General features: G+C 52.8%; 1 long non-coding RNA gene across 1 annotated transcript; it reads right to left on the reverse strand.

The window, feature by feature from the left end:
- Positions 1 to 1,425: 1,425 nt before the first annotated feature.
- On the reverse strand, positions 1,426 to 16,399 carry LOC144954132 (uncharacterized). The gene is made up of 4 exons (XR_013641061.1): positions 16,340 to 16,399; positions 14,112 to 14,241; positions 5,662 to 5,754; positions 1,426 to 1,532 (listed from the first exon to the last, which is right to left on the reverse strand). It is a non-coding gene; the product is annotated as an uncharacterized LOC144954132 (long non-coding RNA).
- Positions 16,400 to 19,086: the final 2,687 nt, after the last annotated feature.

Consider the following 19,086-nt stretch of genomic DNA (forward strand, 5'->3'; position numbering starts at 1 on the left):
CCAAAGGGACCATCGACTTGCAGCCTGGGAGGGTGAGTGGGTGGGTGGGTGAGTGGGTGGGTGGGTGAGTGGGTGAGTGGGAGGGTGGGTGAGTGAGTGGGTGAGTGGGTGAGTGGGTGGGTGAGTGGGTGGGTGGGTGGGTGAGTGGGTGGGTGAGTGGGTGGGTGAGTGGGTGCGTGGGTGAGTGAGTGGGTGGGTGAGTGGGTGGGTGAGTGGGTGAGTGAGTGGGTGGGTGGGTGAGTGAGTGGGTGGGTGGGTGAGTGAGTGAGTGGGTGAGTGAGTGAGTGGGTGAGTGAGTGGGTGGGTGATTGGGTGAGTGGATGGGTGAGTGAGTGGGTGGGTGGGTGAGTGAGTGGGTGGGTGAGTGGATGGGTGAGTGAGTGGGTGAGTCAGTGGGTGAGTGAGTGGGTGGGTGGATGGGTGAGTGAGTGGGTGGGTGAGTGAGTGGATGGGTGGGTGGGTGGGTGAGTGAGTGGGTGGTTGGGTGGGTGAGTGGGTGAGTGAGTGGGTGGGAGGGTGGGTGAGTGGGTGGGAGGGTGGGTGGGTGAGTGGGTGGGTGGGTGGGTGAGTGGGTGGGTGGATGGGTGGGTGGGTGGATTGGGTGAGGGGGTGGGTGGGTGAGTGGGTGGGTGGGTGGGTGAGTGGGTGGGTGGGTGAGTGAGTGGGTGGGTGGGTGAGTGGGTGAGTGGGTGGGTGAGTGGGTGGGTGAGTGGGTGGGTGAGTGGGTGGGTGGGTGGGTGGGTGGGTGAGTGGGTGGATGGGTGGGTGGGTGGGTGAGTGGGTGGGTGGGTGAGTGGGTGAGTGGGTGAGTGGGTGGGTGAGTGGGTGGGTGAGTGGGTGAGTGGGTGAGTGGGTGAGTGGGTGGGTGAGTGGGTGGGTGAATGAGCGAGTGAGTGGGCGAGTGAGTGAATGGGCGAGTGAATGGGCGAGTGAGTGGGCGGGTGAGTGAGCGAGTGAGCGAGTGAACTCGTGAGTGAGTGAACCACCATCTCCCCATGTCCACCACCACCCACCACCACCACCACCCACCTGGGCAGTGCCCCCCCACTGCAGCTGAATGCCTCCTGTAGCCCTCTGGTCCAGGCCCCGGCAAGACGCACATGGACACTGCACTCCTCCTCCTGGTGGTGGTGGTGGTTGTGGTGGTTGTGGTGGTTGTGGTGGTGGTTGTGGTGGTGGTTGTGGTGGTGTCGTCGTCTGGGCGGTGACGTCAGAGTGAACGGGTGCCACTCGACCAGCGACACCTCTGGGCAACGGAGCCTGACCCAGCGACCCGGAGCCTCGGACGCACAACCACCACAACCACCACAACCGCCACAACAACCGCCACAACAACCGCCACAACAACCGTCACCGCCACAACCACCGTGGCTGTCGCTGCGGTGGTTGTGGCGGTGGTGGCAACTGCCACGGCGAGTGCAGTCGGTGGTGGCGGTGGTGGCGGTGGTGGTGGTGGTGGTTGAGGTGGTGGTGGTGGTGGTGCCGCGCCACAACCAACGTACTTCAAGGACGTCGGAAGGGTGACGCACAACCTGGTGGGAGCGGAACAACAACAACAACAGCAATCACAACAACAACAATCACAACAATAGCAACAACAATCACAACAACGACAATCACAACAACGACAATCACAACAACGACAATCACAACAACGACAATCACAACAACGACAATCACAACAACGACAATCACAACAACGACAATCACAACAACGACAATCACAACAACGACAATCACAACAACAATCACAACAACAACAATCACAACAACAGCAATCACAACAACAGCAATCACAACAACAACAATCACAACAACAGCAATCACAACAACAACAACAATCACAACAACAACAACAATCACAACAACAACAACAATCACAACAACAACAATCACAACAACAACAACAACAATCACAACAACAACAACAACAATCACAACAACAACAACAACAACAATCACAACAACAACAACAACAATCACAACAACAACAACAACAATCACAACAACAACAACAACAATCACAACAACAACAACAACAATCACAACAACAACAACAACAATCACAACAACAACAACAACAATCACAACAACAACAACAACAATCACAACAACAACAACAACAATCACAACAACAATCACAACAACAACAACAACAACCACAACAATCACAACAACAACAACAACAACAATCACAACAACAACAATCACAACAACAACAACAACAACAACAATCACAACAACAACAACAATCACAACAACAACAACAATCACAACAACAACAACAACAACAATCACAACAACAACAACAACAATCACAACAACAACAACAACAACAATCACAACAACAACAACAACAATCACAACAACAACAATCACAACAATAGCAACAACAATCACAACAACGACAATCACAACAACGACAATCACAACAACGACAATCACAACAACAATCACAACAACAACAATCACAACAACAACAATCACAACAACAACAACAATCACAACAACAACAATCACAACAACAACAACAATCACAACAACAACAACAACAATCACAACAACAACAACAACAACAATCACAACAACAACAACAATCACAACAACAACAATCACAACAACAACAACAATCACAACAACAACAACAACAATCACAACAACAACAACAACAATCACAACAACAACAACAACAATCACAACAACAACAACAACAATCACAACAACAACAATCACAACAACAACAACAACAATCACAACAACAACAACAACAATCACAACAACAACAACAACAATCACAACAACAACAACAACAATCACAACAACAACAACAACAATCACAACAACAACAACAATCACAACAACAACAACAACAATCACAACAACAACAACAACAATCACAACAACAACCACAACAATCACAACAACAACCACAACAATCACAACAACAACAACAACAACAACAACAATCACAACAACAACAACAATCACAACAACAACAACAACAACAATCACAACAACAACAACAACAATCACAACAACAACAACAACAATCACAACCACAACAACAACAATCACAACAACAACAACAACAACAATCACAACAACAATCACAACAACAATCACAACAACAACAACCACAACAATCACAACAACAACAACAACAATCACAACAACAACAACAACAACAATCACAACAACAACAACAACCACAACAACAACAACAACAACAATAATCACAACAACAACAATCACAACAACAACAACAACAATCACAACAACAACAACAACAACAATCACAACAACAACAACAACAATCACAACAACAACAACAACAACAATCACAACAACAATAATCGCAACAACAATCACACCAACAACGACAATCACAACAACAGCAATCACAACAACAACAGCAATCACAACAACGACAATCACAACAACAATCGCAACAACAATCGCAACAACAATCGCAACAACAACAATCACAGCAACAATCACAGCAACAATCACAACAACAACAATCACAACAACAATCATCGCAACAACAATCACAGCAACAATCACAACAACAACAATCACAGCAACAATCACAACAACAACAATCGCAACAACAATCACAACAACAATCATCACAGCAACAATCACAACAACAACAATCACAACAACAATCACAACAACAATCACAACAATAATCGCAACAACAATCACAGCAACAATCACAACAACAACAATCGCAACAACAATCACAACAACAATCACAACAATAATCGCAACAACAATCACAGCAACAATCACAACAACAACAATCGCAACAACAATCACAACAACAATCATCGCAACAACAATCGCAACAACAATCACAACAACAATCACAACAACAACAATCACAACAACAATCACAACAACAACAATCACAACAACAATCACCACCACAATCACAACGACAATCACAACAACAATGGGTGAGTGAGTGGGTGAGTGGTGAGTGAGTGAGTGGGTGAGTGGGTGGGTGGGGTGGTGAGTGAGTGAGTGAGTGGGTGAGTGAGTGGGTGAGTGAGTGAGTGAGTGGGTGGGTGGGTGAGTGGGTGGGTGAGTGAGTGGGTGGGTGGGGTGGTGAGTGAGTGAGTGGGTGAGTGAGTGGTGAGTGAGTGAGTGGGTGGGTGGGTGAGTGGGTGGGTGGGTGAGTGGGTGGGTGGGTGGGTGAGTGGGTGGGTGAGTGAGTGAGTGAGTGGGTGGGTGGGTGAGTGGGTGGGTGAGTGAGTGGGTGGGTGGGGTGGTGAGTGAGTGAGTGGGTGAGTGAGTGGTGAGTGAGTGAGTGGGTGAGTGAGTGAGTGAGTGGGTGGGTGGGTGAGTGGGTGGGTGGGTGGGTGAGTGGGTGGGTGGGGTGGTGAGTGAGTGAGTGAGTGAGTGGGTGAGTGAGTGGTGAGTGAGTGAGTGGGTGAGTGAGTGAGTGAGTGGGTGGGTGGGTGAGTGGGTGGGTGGGTGAATGGGTGGGTGAGTGGGTGAGTGGGTGGGTGGGTGAGTGGGTGGGTGGGTGGGTGAGTGAGTGGTGAGTGGTGAGTGAGTGGGTGGGTGGGTGGGTGGGTGAGTGGGTGGGTGAATGGGTGGGTGAGTGGGTGGGTGGGTGAGTGAGTGGGTGGGTGGGTGAGTGGTGAGTGAGTGGGTGAGTGGGTGAGTGAGTGGGTGGGTGGGTGAGTGAGTGGGTGAGTGAATGGGTGGGTGAGTGAGTGAGTGGGTGAGTGAGTGAGTGGGTGGGTGAGTGAGTGAGTGAGTGGGTGGGTGGGTGAGTGAGTGAGTGAGTGGGTGAGTGGGTGAGTGAGTGGGTGGGTGGGTGAGTGAGTGGGTGGGTGGGTGAGTGAGTGGGTGAGTGAATGGGTGGGTGAGTGAGTGAGTGGGTGAGTGAGTGAGTGGGTGGGTGAGTGAGTGGGTGGGTGAGTGAGTGGGTGGGTGGGTGAGTGAGTGAGTGAGTGGGTGAGTGAGTGAGTGGGTGGGTGGGTGAGTGAGTGAGTGGGTGGGTGAGTGAGTGAGTGAGTGAGTGGGTGGGTGAGTGAGTGGGTGGGTGGGTGAGTGAGTGAGTGAGTGGGTGGGTGGGTGAGTGAATGAGTGGGTGGGTGAGTGAGTGAGTGGGTGGGTGAGTGGGTGGGTGAATGGGTGGGTGAGTGGGTGGGTGGGTGAGTGAGTGGGTGGGTGGGTGAGTGAGTGGGTGGGTGGGTGAGTGAGTGGGTGAGTGAATGGGTGGGTGGGTGGGTGAGTGGGTGGGTGGGTGGGTGAGTGGGTGGGTGAATGGGTGAGTGAGTGAGTGAGTGGGTGGGTGGGTGGGTGAGTGGGTGGGTGAATGGGTGAGTGGGTGGGTGAGTGGGTGGGTGAGTGAGTGAGTGAGTGGGTGAGTGAGTGGTGAGTGAGTGAGTGAGTGGGTGAGTGAGTGAGTGAGTGGGTGAGTGGGTGAGTGGGTGGGTGGGTGAGTGGATGGGTGAGTGGGTGAGTGGGTGAGTGGGTGAGTGGGTGGGTGGGTGAGTGAGTGAGTGGGTGGGTGGGTGAGTGGGTGAGTGAGTGGGTGGGTGAGTGAGTGAGTGGGTGGGTGGGTGAGTGGGTGAGTGAGTGGGTGGGTGAGTGAGTGAGTGGGTGAGTGAGTGGTGAGTTTGGTTGTAGTTACTATATCACCTTGGTGATGAGTACTGGGTGACAGCAGCTGTATGCCACAATGCAGCACTCCAGGCAGTACAGCAACAAGGACGGCAGGACCCACTTCCAAGTCTGTACCATCACCACCAACACCACCATCATCATCACAGGGGGTGAGTGAGTAGGTGAGTGGGTGAGTGAGAGGGTAGGTGAGTGGGTGGGTAGATGAGTGGGTGTGTAGGTGAGTGGGTGAGTGAGTAGGTGAGTGAGTGTGTAGGTGAGTGAGTGTGTAGGTGAGTATGTAGGTGAGTGAGTAGGTGAGTAGGTGAGTGGGTAGGTGCGTAAGTGTGTAGGTGAGTGAGTAGGTGAGTGGCAGGTGAATGTGTAGGTGAGTCTGTGTGTAGGTGAGTGTGTACGTGAGTGTGTAGGTGAGTAGGTGAGTGAGTAGGTGAGTGGGTGTGTAGTTGAGTAGGTGAGTGGGTAGGTGCGTAAGTGTGTAGGTGAGTGAGTAGGTGAGTGGCAGGTGAATGTGTAGGTGAGTCTGTGTGTAGGTGAGTATGTACGTGAGTGTGTAGGTGAGTAGGTGAGTGAGTAGGTGAGTGGGTGTGTAGTTGAGTAGGTGAGTGTGTAGGTGAGCGGGTGAGTGAGTAGGTGAGTAGGTGAGTGAGTGGGTGAGTAGGTGAGTGAGTAGGTGAGTGTGTAGGTGAGTGAGTGAGTAGGTGAGTGAGAGAGTGTGTAGGTGAGTAGGTGAGTGTGTAGGTGAGTAGGTGAGTGTGTAGGTGAGTGTGTAGGTGAGTGAGTGAGTCAGTGTGTAGGTGAGTAGGTGAGTGTGTAGGTGAGTAGGTGAGTGAGTGAGTAGGTGAGTGTGTAGGTGAGTGTGTAGGTGAGTGTGTATAGGTGAGTAGGTGTGTAGGTGAGTGTGTAGGTGAGTGTGTAGGTGAGTGAGTAGGTGTGTAGGTGAGTGTGTAGGTGAGTGTGTAGGTGAGTGAGTAGGTGTGTAGGTGAGTGTGTAGGTGAGTGTGTAGGTGAGTGTGTAGGTGAGTGAGTGAGTAGGTGAGTGTGTAGGTGAGTGTGTAGGTGAGTGAGTGTGTAGGTGAGTGTGTAGGTGAGTAGGTGAGTAGGTGAGTGAGTAGGTGAGTGAGTAGGTGAGTGTGTAGGTGAGTGTGTAGGTGAGTGTGTAGGTGAGTGTGTAGGTGAGTGTGTAGGTGAGTGAGTGAGTAGGTGAGTGTGTAGGTGAGTGTGTAGGTGAGTAGGTGAGTAGGTGAGTGAGTAGGTGAGTGTGTAGGTGAGTGTGTAGGTGAGTGAGTGAGTAGGTGAGTGTGTAGGTGAGTGTGTAGGTGAGTAGGTGAGTAGGTGAGTGAGTAGGTGATTGGCAGGTGAATGTGTAGGTGAGTGTGTGTGTAGGTGAGTGGGTACGTGAGTGTGTAGGTGAGTAGGTGAGTGAGTAGGTGAGTGGGTGTGTAGGTGAGCGGGTGAGTGAGTAGGTGAGTAGGTGAGTGAGTGGGTGAGTAGGTGAGTGTGTAGGTGAGTAGGTGAGTGTGTAGGTGAGTGTGTAGGTGAGTAGGTGAGTGAGTAGGTGAGTGGGTGTGTAGGTGAGCGGGTGAGTGAGTAGGTGAGTAGGTGAGTGAGTGGGTGAGTAGGTGAGTGTGTAGGTGAGTAGGTGAGTGTGTAGGTGAGTGTGTATGTAAGTGGGTGTGTAGGTGAGTGTATAGGTAAGTAGGTGAGTAGGTGAGTGTGTAGGTGAGTAGGTGAGTGAGTGAGTGAGTGTGTAGGTGAGTATGTACGTGAGTGTGTAGGTGAGTAGGTGAGTGAGTAGGTGAGTGGGTGTGTAGTTGAGTAGGTGAGTGTGTAGGTGAGCGGGTGAGTGAGTAGGTGAGTAGGTGAGTGAGTGAGTGTGTAGGTGAGTGTGTATGTAAGTGGGTGTGTAGGTGAGTGTATAGGTAAGTAGGTGAGTGAGTAGGTGAGTGAGTGTGTAGGTGAGTGAGTGAGTGTGTAGGTGAGTATGTAGGTGAGTGGGTAGGTGAGTAGGTGAGTGGGTAGGTGCGTAAGTGTGTAGGTGAGTGAGTAGGTGAGTGGCAGGTGAATGTGTAGGTGAGTGTGTACGTGAGTGTGTAGGTGAGTAGGTGAGTGAGTAGGTGAGTGGGTGTGTAGTTGAGTAGGTGAGTGTGTAGGTGAGCGGGTGAGTGAGTAGGTGAGTAGGTGAGTGAGTGGGTGAGTAGGTGAGTGTGTAGGTGAGTGTGTAGGTGAGTGAGTGAGTCAGTGTGTAGGTGAGTAGGTGAGTGTGTAGGTGAGTAGGTGAGTGAGTGAGTAGGTGAGTGAGTGAGTAGGTGAGTGTGTAGGTGAGTGTGTAGGTGAGTGTGTATAGGTGAGTAGGTGTGTAGGTGAGTGTGTAGGTGAGTGTGTAGGTGAGTGTGTAGGTGAGTGTGTAGGTGAGTGTGTAGGTGAGTGAGTAGGTGTGTAGGTGAGTGTGTAGGTGAGTGTGTAGGTGAGTGAGTGAGTAGGTGAGTGAGAGAGTGTGTAGGTGAGTAGGTGAGTGTGTAGGTGAGTAGGTGAGTGTGTAGGTGAGTGTGTAGGTGAGTGAGTGAGTCAGTGTGTAGGTGAGTAGGTGAGTGTGTAGGTGAGTAGGTGAGTGAGTGAGTAGGTGAGTGTGTAGGTGAGTGTGTAGGTGAGTGAGTAGGTGTGTAGGTGAGTGTGTATAGGTGAGTAGGTGTGTAGGTGAGTGTGTAGGTGAGTGTGTAGGTGAGTGAGTAGGTGTGTAGGTGAGTGTGTAGGTGAGTGTGTAGGTGAGTGTGTAGGTGAGTGTGTAGGTGAGTGAGTGAGTAGGTGAGTGTGTAGGTGAGTGTGTAGGTGAGTGAGTGTGTAGGTGAGTGTGTAGGTGAGTAGGTGAGTAGGTGAGTGAGTAGGTGAGTGAGTAGGTGAGTGTGTAGGTGAGTGTGTAGGTGAGTGTGTAGGTGAGTGTGTAGGTGAGTGTGTAGGTGAGTGTGTAGGTGAGTGAGTGAGTAGGTGAGTGAGTAGGTGAGTGTGTAGGTGAGTGTGTAGGTGAGTAGGTGAGTAGGTGAGTGAGTAGGTGAGTGTGTAGGTGAGTGTGTAGGTGAGTGAGTGTGTAGGTGAGTGTGTAGGTGAGTGAGTAGGTGATTGGCAGGTGAATGTGTAGGTGAGTGTGTGTGTAGGTGAGTGTGTAGGTGAGTGGGTACGTGAGTGTGTAGGTGAGTAGGTGAGTGAGTAGGTGAGTGGGTGTGTAGGTGAGCGGGTGAGTGAGTAGGTGAGTAGGTGAGTGAGTGGGTGAGTAGGTGAGTGTGTAGGTGAGTAGGTGAGTGTGTAGGTGAGTGTGTATGTAAGTGGGTGTGTAGGTGAGTGTATAGGTAAGTAGGTGAGTAGGTGAGTGTGTAGGTGAGTAGGTGAGTGAGTGAGTGAGTGTGTAGGTGAGTATGTACGTGAGTGTGTAGGTGAGTAGGTGAGTGAGTAGGTGAGTGGGTGTGTAGTTGAGTAGGTGAGTGTGTAGGTGAGCGGGTGAGTGAGTAGGTGAGTAGGTGAGTGAGTGAGTGTGTAGGTGAGTGTGTATGTAAGTGGGTGTGTAGGTGAGTGTATAGGTAAGTAGGTGAGTGAGTAGGTGAGTGAGTGTGTAGGTGAGTGAGTGAGTGTGTAGGTGAGTATGTAGGTGAGTGGGTAGGTGAGTAGGTGAGTGGGTAGGTGCGTAAGTGTGTAGGTGAGTGAGTAGGTGAGTGGCAGGTGAATGTGTAGGTGAGTGTGTACGTGAGTGTATAGGTAAGTAGGTGAGTGAGTAGGTGAGTGAGTGTGTAGGTGAGTGAGTGAGTGTGTAGGTGAGTATGTAGGTGAGTGGGTAGGTGAGTAGGTGAGTGGGTAGGTGCGTAAGTGTGTAGGTGAGTGAGTAGGTGAGTGGCAGGTGAATGTGTAGGTGAGTGTGTACGTGAGTGTGTAGGTGAGTAGGTGAGTGAGTAGGTGAGTGGGTGTGTAGTTGAGTAGGTGAGTGTGTAGGTGAGCGGGTGAGTGAGTAGGTGAGTAGGTGAGTGAGTGGGTGAGTAGGTGAGTGTGTAGGTGAGTGTGTAGGTGAGTGAGTGAGTCAGTGTGTAGGTGAGTAGGTGAGTGTGTAGGTGAGTAGGTGAGTGAGTGAGTAGGTGAGTGAGTGAGTAGGTGAGTGTGTAGGTGAGTGTGTAGGTGAGTGTGTATAGGTGAGTAGGTGTGTAGGTGAGTGTGTAGGTGAGTGTGTAGGTGAGTGTGTAGGTGAGTGTGTAGGTGAGTGTGTAGGTGAGTGAGTAGGTGTGTAGGTGAGTGTGTAGGTGAGTGTGTAGGTGAGTGTGTAGGTGAGTGAGTGAGTAGGTGAGTGTGTAGGTGAGTGTGTAGGTGAGTAGGTGAGTAGGTGAGTGAGTAGGTGAGTGTGTAGGTGAGTGTGTAGGTGAGTGTGTAGGTGAGTGAGTGAGTAGGTGAGTGAGTGTGTAGGTGAGTGAGAGAGTGTGTAGGTGAGTAGGTGAGTGTGTAGGTGAGTAGGTGAGTGTGTAGGTGAGTGTGTAGGTGAGTGAGTGAGTCAGTGTGTAGGTGAGTAGGTGAGTGTGTAGGTGAGTAGGTGAGTGAGTGAGTAGGTGAGTGTGTAGGTGAGTGTGTAGGTGAGTGTGTATAGGTGAGTAGGTGTGTAGGTGAGTGTGTAGGTGAGTGTGTAGGTGAGTGAGTAGGTGTGTAGGTGAGTGTGTAGGTGAGTGTGTAGGTGAGTGTGTAGGTGAGTGAGTGAGTAGGTGAGTGTGTAGGTGAGTGTGTAGGTGAGTAGGTGAGTAGGTGAGTGAGTAGGTGAGTGTGTAGGTGAGTGTGTAGGTGAGTGTGTAGGTGAGTGAGTGAGTAGGTGAGTGTGTAGGTGAGTGTGTATAGGTGAGTAGGTGTGTAGGTGAGTGTGTAGGTGAGTGTGTAGGTGAGTGTGTAGGTGAGTGTGTAGGTGAGTGTGTAGGTGAGTGAGTAGGTGTGTAGGTGAGTGTGTAGGTGAGTGTGTAGGTGAGTGTGTAGGTGAGTGAGTGAGTAGGTGAGTGTGTAGGTGAGTGTGTAGGTGAGTAGGTGAGTAGGTGAGTGAGTAGGTGAGTGTGTAGGTGAGTGTGTAGGTGAGTGTGTAGGTGAGTGTGTAGGTGAGTGAGTGAGTAGGTGAGTGAGTGTGTAGGTGAGTGAGAGAGTGTGTAGGTGAGTAGGTGAGTGTGTAGGTGAGTAGGTGAGTGTGTAGGTGAGTGTGTAGGTGAGTGAGTGAGTCAGTGTGTAGGTGAGTGTGTAGGTGAGTAGGTGAGTGAGTGAGTAGGTGAGTGTGTAGGTGAGTGTGTAGGTGAGTGTGTATAGGTGAGTGTGTAGGTGAGTGAGTAGGTGTGTAGGTGAGTGTGTAGGTGAGTGTGTAGGTGAGTGTGTAGGTGAGTGAGTGAGTAGGTGAGTGTGTAGGTGAGTGTGTAGGTGAGTAGGTGAGTAGGTGAGTGAGTAGGTGAGTGTGTAGGTGAGTGTGTAGGTGAGTGAGTGAGTAGGTGAGTGTGTAGGTGAGTGTGTAGGTGAGTAGGTGAGTAGGTGAGTGAGTAGGTGAGTGTGTAGGTGAGTGTGTAGGTGAGTAGGTGAGTAGGTGAGTGTATAGGTGAGTAGGTGAGTAGGTGAGTGAGTAGGTGAGTGAGTAGGTGAGTGTGTAGGTGAGTGAGTAGGTGAGTAGGTGAGTAGGTGAGTGAGTGAGTAGGTGAGTGTGTAGGTGAGTAGGTGAGTAGGTGAGTGTGTAGGTGAGTAGGTGAGTGAGTGAGTAGGTGAGTGAGTAGGTGAGTGTGTAGGTGAGTGTGTAGGTGAGTGTGTATAGGTGAGTAGGTGTGTAGGTGAGTGTGTAGGTGAGTGTGTAGGTGAGTGAGTAGGTGAGTGAGTAGGTGAGTGTGTAGGTGAGTGTGTAGGTGAGTGAGTAGGTGTGTAGGTGAGTGTGTAGGTGAGTGTGTAGGTGAGTGTGTAGGTGAGTGTGTAGGTGAGTGAGTGAGTAGGTGAGTGTGTAGGTGAGTGTGTAGGTGAGTAGGTGAGTAGGTGAGTGAGTAGGTGAGTGTGTAGGTGAGTGTGTAGGTGAGTGTGTAGGTGAGTGTGTAGGTGAGTGAGTGAGTAGGTGAGTGAGTGAGTAGGTGAGTGAGTGTGTAGGTGAGTAGGTGAGTGTGTAGGTGAGTAGGTGAGTGTGTAGGTGAGTGTGTAGGTGAGTGAGTGAGTCAGTGTGTAGGTGAGTAGGTGAGTGTGTAGGTGAGTAGGTGAGTGAGTGAGTAGGTGAGTGTGTAGGTGAGTGTGTAGGTGAGTGTGTATAGGTGAGTAGGTGTGTAGGTGAGTGTGTAGGTGAGTGAGTAGGTGTGTAGGTGAGTGTGTAGGTGAGTGTGTAGGTGAGTGTGTAGGTGAGTGAGTGAGTAGGTGAGTGTGTAGGTGAGTGTGTAGGTGAGTAGGTGAGTAGGTGAGTGAGTAGGTGAGTGTGTAGGTGAGTGTGTAGGTGAGTGAGTGAGTAGGTGAGTGTGTAGGTGAGTGTGTAGGTGAGTAGGTGAGTAGGTGAGTGAGTAGGTGAGTGTGTAGGTGAGTGTGTAGGTGAGTAGGTGAGTAGGTGAGTGTATAGGTGAGTAGGTGAGTAGGTGAGTGAGTAGGTGAGTGAGTAGGTGAGTGTGTAGGTGAGTGAGTAGGTGAGTAGGTGAGTAGGTGAGTGAGTGAGTAGGTGAGTGTGTAGGTGAGTAGGTGAGTAGGTGAGTGTGTAGGTGAGTAGGTGAGTGAGTGAGTAGGTGAGTGAGTAGGTGAGTGTGTAGGTGAGTGTGTAGGTGAGTGTGTATAGGTGAGTAGGTGTGTAGGTGAGTGTGTAGGTGAGTGTGTAGGTGAGTGAGTAGGTGAGTGAGTAGGTGAGTGTGTAGGTGAGTGTGTAGGTGAGTGAGTAGGTGTGTAGGTGAGTGTGTAGGTGAGTGTGTAGGTGAGTGTGTAGGTGAGTGTGTAGGTGAGTGAGTGAGTAGGTGAGTGTGTAGGTGAGTGTGTAGGTGAGTAGGTGAGTAGGTGAGTGAGTAGGTGAGTGTGTAGGTGAGTGTGTAGGTGAGTGTGTAGGTGAGTGTGTAGGTGAGTGAGTGAGTAGGTGAGTGAGTGAGTAGGTGAGTGAGTGTGTAGGTGAGTAGGTGAGTGTGTAGGTGAGTAGGTGAGTGTGTAGGTGAGTGTGTAGGTGAGTGAGTGAGTCAGTGTGTAGGTGAGTAGGTGAGTGTGTAGGTGAGTAGGTGAGTGAGTGAGTAGGTGAGTGTGTAGGTGAGTGTGTAGGTGAGTGTGTATAGGTGAGTAGGTGTGTAGGTGAGTGTGTAGGTGAGTGTGTAGGTGAGTGAGTAGGTGTGTAGGTGAGTGTGTAGGTGAGTGTGTAGGTGAGTGTGTAGGTGAGTGAGTGAGTAGGTGAGTGTGTAGGTGAGTGTGTAGGTGAGTAGGTGAGTAGGTGAGTGAGTAGGTGAGTGTGTAGGTGAGTGTGTAGGTGAGTGTGTAGGTGAGTGAGTGAGTAGGTGAGTGAGTGAGTAGGTGAGTGTGTAGGTGAGTGTGTAGGTGAGTAGGTGAGTAGGTGAGTGAGTAGGTGAGTGTGTAGGTGAGTGTGTAGGTGAGTGAGTGAGTAGGTGAGTGTGTAGGTGAGTGTGTAGGTGAGTGTGTAGGTGAGTGTGTAGGTGAGTAGGTGAGTAGGTGAGTGAGTAGGTGAGTGAGTAGGTGAGTGAGTAGGTGAGTGTGTAGGTGAGTGTGTAGGTGAGTGTGTAGGTGAGTAGGTGAGTGAGTAGGTGAGTGAGTAGGTGAGTGTGTAGGTGAGTGTGTAGGTGAGTAGGTGAGTAGGTGAGTGTATAGGTGAGTAGGTGAGTAGGTGAGTGAGTAGGTGAGTGTGTAGGTGAGTGTGTAGGTGAGTGAGTAGGTGAGTGTGTAGGTGAGTGTGTAGGTGAGTGTGTAGGTGAGTGTGTAGGTGAGTGTGTAGGTGAGTGAGTAGGTGTGTAGGTGAGTGTGTAGGTGAGTGTGTAGGTGAGTGAGTAGGTGTGTAGGTGAGTGTGTAGGTGAGTGAGTAGGTGAGTGTGTAGGTGAGTGTGTAGGTGAGTAGGTGAGTGTGTAGGTGAGTGAGTGAGTAGGTGAGTGTGTAGGTGAGTGTGTAGGTGAGTAGGTGAGTGTGTAGGTGAGTGTGTAGGTGAGTGTGTAGGTGAGTAGGTGAGTAGGTGAGTGAGTGAGTAGGTGAGTGAGTAGGTGAGTGTGTAGGTGAGTAGGTGAGTGAGTAGGTGAGTGAGTAGGTGAGTGTGTAGGTGAGTGAGTAGGTGTGTAGGTGAGTGTGTAGGTGAGTGTGTAGGTGAGTGTGTAGGTGAGTGAGTGAGTAGGTGAGTGTGTAGGTGAGTGTGTAGGTGAGTGTGTAGGTGAGTGAGTGAGTAGGTGAGTGTGTAGGTGAGTGTATAGGTGAGTAGGTGAGTGTGTAGGTGAGTGTGTAGGTGAGTAGGTGAGTAGGTGAGTGAGTAGGTGAGTGAGTAACACACGGATGCCGGGTGTCCTGTGAACTGTGGCACGGGGCAGTGCGGGTCACGACCCCACTCCGTGTAGCGCCCCGCACAGTAGGTGGCGTTGTGCACCAGGAGGCTGGCCGCCGACTGTCCCCTCACCACCCCACTGGGGGGGAGGGGGGGGCAACAGGCGGAGACAACAACAACAACGACAACAATGAGACACGGGGTTGGGGGGGTTGGAGAGTTAGTGGGTGGGTGAGTGAGTGGGTGGGTGGGTGGGTGAGTGGGTGGGTGGGTGGGGGAGTGAGTGGGTGGGTGGGTGAGTGAGTGAGTGGGTGAGTGGGTGAGTGGGTGGGTGAGTGGGTGGGTGGGTGGGTGAGTGGGTGGGTGGGTGAGTGGGTGAGTGGGTGGGTGGGTGGGTGAGTGAGTGAGTGGGTGGGTGAGTGGGTGGGTGGGTGAGTGGGTGGGTGGGTGAGTGGGTGAGTGGGTGAGTGGGTGGCTGAGTGAGTGAGTGGCTAAGTGAGTGAGTGGCTAAGTGAGTAAATGGCTGAGTGAGTATCTGAGTGAGTGAGTGGCTGGCTGAGTGAGTGAGTGGCCGAGTGAGTCAGTGGCTGAGTGAGTGAGTGGCTGAGTGAGTGGCTGAGTGAGTAGCTGAGCGAGTGAGTGGCTGAGTGAGTAGCTGAGCGAGTGAGTGGCTGAGTGAGTGGCTGAGTGAGTGAGTGGCTGAGTGAGTAGCTGAGCAAGTGAGTGGCTGAGTGAGTGAGTATCTGAGTGAGTGAGTGGCTGAGTGGCTGAGTGAGTAGCTGAGTGAGTGAGTGGCTGAGTGAGTGGCTGAGTGAGTGAGTGGCTGAGTGAGTAGCTGAGTGAGTGAGTAGCTGAGTGAGTGAGTGGCTGAGTGAGTGAGTGGCTGAGTGAGTGGCTGAGTGAGTGGCTGAGTGAGTGGCTGAGTGGCTCAGTGAGTGAGTGTCTGAGTGAGTGGCTGAGTGAGTGAGTGGCTGAGTGAGTTGGTGAGTGGCTGAGTGAGTGGTTGATTGAGTGAGTGAGTGTCTGAGTGAGTGGCTGAGTGAGTGGCTGAGCGAGTGGCTGAGCGAGTGGCTGAGCGAGTGGCTGAGCGAGTGGCTGAGCGAGTGGCTGAGTGAGTGGCTGAGTGAATGTCTGAGCGAGTGTCTGAGTGAGTGGCTAAGTGAATGAGTGAATGGCTGGGTGCGTGAGTAAGTGGCTGAGCGAGTGGCTGAGCGAGCGAGCGAGTGGCTGAGCGAGTGTCTGAGCGAGCGAGCGAGTGAGTGGCTGAGTGAGTGGCTGAGTGAGTGTCTGAGCGAGCGAGCGAGTGAGTGGCTGAGTGAGTGGCTGAGTGAGTATCTGAGCGAGCGAGTGAGTGTCTGAGCGAGCGAGTGAGTGTCTGAGCGAGTAGCTGAGCGACTGTCTGAGCGAGCGAGCGAGCGAGTGAGTGGCTGAGTGAGTGGCTGAGTGAGTGTCTGAGTGAGCGAGCGAGTGAGTGGCTGAGCGAGCGAGCGAGCGAGTGAGTGGCTGAGTGAGTGGCTGAGTGAGTGTCTGAGCGAGCGAGCGAGTGAGTGGCTGAGTGAGTGGCTGAGTGAGTGTCTGAGCGAGCGAGCGAGTGAGTGGCTGAGTGAGTGGCTGAGTGAGTGTCTGAGCGAGCGAGCGAGTGAGTGGCTGAGTGAGTGGCTGAGTGAGTGTCTGAGCGAGCGAGCGAGTGAGTGGCTGAGTGAGTGGCTGAGTGAGTGTCTGAGCGAGCGAGCGAGTGAGTGGCTGAGTGAGTGGCTGAGTGAGTGTCTGAGCGAGCGAGCGAGTGAGTGGCTGAGTGAGTGGCTGAGTGAGTGTCTGAGCGAGCGAGCGAGTGAGTGGCTGAGCGAGTGGCTGAGCGAGTGAGCGAGTGAGTGTCTGAGCGAGCGAGTGAGTGTCTGAGCGAGCGAGTGAGTGTCTGAGCGAGCGAGTGAGTGTCTGAGCGAGCGAGTGAGTGTCTGAGCGAGCGAGTGAGTGGCTGAGCGAGTGAGTGTCTGAGCGAGTGAGTGTCTGAGCGAGTGAGTGAGTGTCTGAGCGAGCGAGTGAGTGCCTGAGCGAGTAGCTGAGTGAGTGTCTGAGCGAGCGAGCGAGTGTCTGAGCGAGCGAGTGAGTGGCTGAGCGAGTGGCTGAGTGAGTGTCTGAGTGAATGGCTGGGTGCGTGAGTGAGTGTCTGAGCGAGTAGCTGAGCGAGTGTCTGAGCGAGCGAGCGAGTGAGCGAGTGGCTGAGCGAGTCTCCTCACCCGAGGCCGTGTATGGCGATGGCGAGGAAGTAGCCGGGGCCGGCGAGGCGGTGAGCGTGGTAGAAAGCGATGTGAGCGTGGGAGCGCACCGCTGGCCGCGAGGACGCGGTGGTAACGATGAGAGCGAGCGCGGCCACCACGCCGCTCACCCCGGCGAGCGAGTTCAGCACGGCACGTAGCGGGTCCTGCTCACCACACGCTCACCAGTTCACTCACCCGCTCACTCACTCACTCAGCCACTCACTCACTGATTCATTCATTCACTCACTCAGCCACCCACTCACTCACTCACTCACCCACTTTCTCACTGATTCATTCATTCACTCACTCAGCCACCCACTCACTCACTCACCCACTTTCTCACTGATTCATTCATTCACTCACTCACTCAGCCACTCACTCACTCACTCAGCCACCCACTCACTCACTCACTCACCCACTTTCTCACTGATTCATTCATTCACTCACTCACTCAGCCACTCACTCACTCACTCACCCACCCACTCACTCACTAAGCCACTTTCTCACTGATTCATTCATTCACTCACTCACTCAGCCACTCAGTCACTCACTCAGCCACTCACTCACTCATTCATTCAGACACTCACTCACTCACCCACTTTCTCACTGATTCATTCATTCACTCACTCACTCACTTTCTCACTCATTCATTCAGACACTCACTCACTCAGCCACTCACTCACTCAGCCACTCACTCACTCACCCACCCACCCACTCACTCACTCATTCAGACACTCACTCATTCATTCACTCACTCACTCACTCAGCCACTCACTCACTCACTTATTCATTCATTCATTCACTCACTCACTCAGCCACTCACTCACTCACTCACCCACTTTCTCACTGATTCATTCATTCACTCACTCACTCATTCATTCATTCACTCACTCACTCATTCACTCACCCACCCACCCACTCACTCACCCACTCATTCATTCACTCACTCACTCATTCACTCACTCACTCACTCAGCCACTCACTCACTCAGCCACTCACTCACTCACCCACCCACTCACTCACTCACCCACTCACTCACTCACTCATTCACTCACTCACTCACTCAGCCACTCACTCACTCACCCACCCACTCACTCACTCACCGACTCACTCACTCACCCACTCACTCACTGATTCATTCACTCACTCACTCACTCAGCCACTCACTCACTCAGCCACTCACTCACTCACCCACCCACTCACTCACTCACCCACCCACTCACTCACTCACCCACTCACTGATTCATTCATTCACTCACTCACCCACTTTCTCACTGATTCATTCATTCACTCACTCACTCAGCCACTCACTCAGCCACTCACCCACTCACCCACTCACCCACCCACTCACCCGCCCACCCACTCACCCGCCCACCCACTCACCCACCCACCCACTCACCCACCCACCCACCCACCCACCCACTCACCCACCCACCCACCCACTCACCCACCCACCCACCCACCCACCCACCCACTCACCCACTCACCCACCCACCCACCCACCCACTCACTCACCCACCCACTCACCCACCCACCCACTCACCCACTCACCCACCCACCCACTCACCCACCCACCCACTCACCCACTCACCCACTCACCCACCCACTCACCCACCCACCCACTCACCCACTCACCCACCCACCCACCCACTCACCCACTCACCCACCCACTCACCCACTCACCCACTCACCCACCCACCCACTCACCCACTCACCCACCCACTCACCCACCCACTCACCCACCCACCCACTCACCCACCCACCCACTCACCCACCCACCCACTCACCCACTCACCCACCCACCCACTCACTCACCCACCCACCCACTCACCCACCCACTCACTCACCCACTCACTCACCCACCCACTCACCCACCCACCCACTCACCCACCCACCCACCCACTCACCCACCCACCCACTCACCCACCCACCCACCCACCCACTCACCCACCCACCCACTCACCCACCCACCCACTCACCCACTCACCCACTCACTCACCCACCCACCCACTCACCCACCCACCCACTCACCCACCCACTCACCCACTCACCCACCCACTCACTCACCCACCCACTCACCCACCCACCCACCCACTCACCCACTCACCCACCCACCCACCCACTCACCCACCCACCCACTCACCCACCCACCCACTCACCCACCCACTCACCCACCCACCCACTCACCGTGTGTCTGCTCCTCACGGGGTTGAGGTACGTCTGATTGGCCGCTTGTCCCAGCTGGGACAGAGCGAGACTCAGGGTGGCGTTCTCTCTCCACGCTGAGCAGCATCGCTCCCACAGGAGCACGTGGCCTGTGACGTGCACAGCTGGTAGGGGGCAGGGGGTGGGGGTGAGTAGGTGGGTTGGTGAGTGAGTGAGTGGGTGAGTGGGTGAGTGAGTGAGTGGGTGGGTGGGTGAGTGGGTGGGTGGATGGGTGAGTAGGTGGTTTAGTGGGTGGGGGTGTGAGTGGGTGGGTGGATGGGTTGATGGGTGAGTGGGTGGGTGGATGGGTGAGTAGGTGGTTTAGTGGGTGGGGGTGTGAGTGGGTGGGTGGATGGGTTGATGGGTGAGTGGGTGGGTGGATGGGTTGATGGGTGAGTGGGTGGGTGGATGGGTGAGTAGGTGGTTTAGTGGGTGGGGGTGTGAGTGGGTGGGTTGATGGGTGAGTGGGTGGGTGGATGGGTTGATGGGTGAGTGAGTGAGTAGATGGGTGAGTAGGTAGT

Source organism: Lampetra fluviatilis, unplaced genomic scaffold (genome assembly GCF_964198595.1).
Source record: "Lampetra fluviatilis unplaced genomic scaffold, kcLamFluv1.1 SCAFFOLD_174, whole genome shotgun sequence".
Lineage (NCBI taxonomy): Eukaryota > Metazoa > Chordata > Hyperoartia > Petromyzontiformes > Petromyzontidae > Lampetra > Lampetra fluviatilis.